At 69.5% G+C, this 436-nt stretch overlaps 1 protein-coding gene across 1 annotated transcript in view; it reads right to left on the reverse strand.

The window, feature by feature from the left end:
- Nucleotides 1-129, reverse strand: part of ZNF518A (zinc finger protein 518A) — a 10,631-nt gene extending 10,502 nt beyond the window's left edge. The window contains exon 1 of the mRNA XM_019556129.1: nt 30-129. The gene's annotated coding sequence lies outside the window, so the exon portion shown is untranslated. The remainder of the gene's footprint in view (nt 1-29) is intronic.
- Between the last annotated feature and the right edge of the window lie 307 nt (nt 130-436).

Genomic DNA, 436 nt, shown 5'->3' on the forward strand with positions numbered 1-436 from the left:
GCCCGGCAGCCCTCCGCGGCGCCCCCTACCTCGCCTGTCTCCGCAGCCCAGCGAGTCACTGTTGGCGGCCATCACAGTTTCCATCCGGGCACTGGGGCAGCCGAGCCCAGCGAGGGGTGGGGGCCGCGGCGGAGGGATACGCGCTTCACCTGACGCCGAGAGACGGTGGCCGGCGAGGCCCACAGAGCGAGGCGACGCCCTGCCCCCTGCCGGGGGAGAAGGGGCCCAGCCAGCGCCCCGGCCCCCCCCCGGACCAGGACGCTCGTGGAGGACGCCCCCGGGCTCGGGCTGTCTTCAAATGTCTTCCGGAGTCGGGCACTACTCAACAGCGGCCATTTGCACCACCCCTGATGAAGGGAAGTTGGGTTCCCCACAGCTCAGTGCTTCGCGGTCTATGAAGGAGGTCTCTACCCTGCCACACTAACAGGGACAACTA

This window comes from Crocodylus porosus, unplaced genomic scaffold (genome assembly GCF_001723895.1).
Source record: "Crocodylus porosus isolate Cpor-Errol unplaced genomic scaffold, CroPor_comp1, whole genome shotgun sequence".
Classification (NCBI taxonomy): domain Eukaryota; kingdom Metazoa; phylum Chordata; order Crocodylia; family Crocodylidae; genus Crocodylus; species Crocodylus porosus.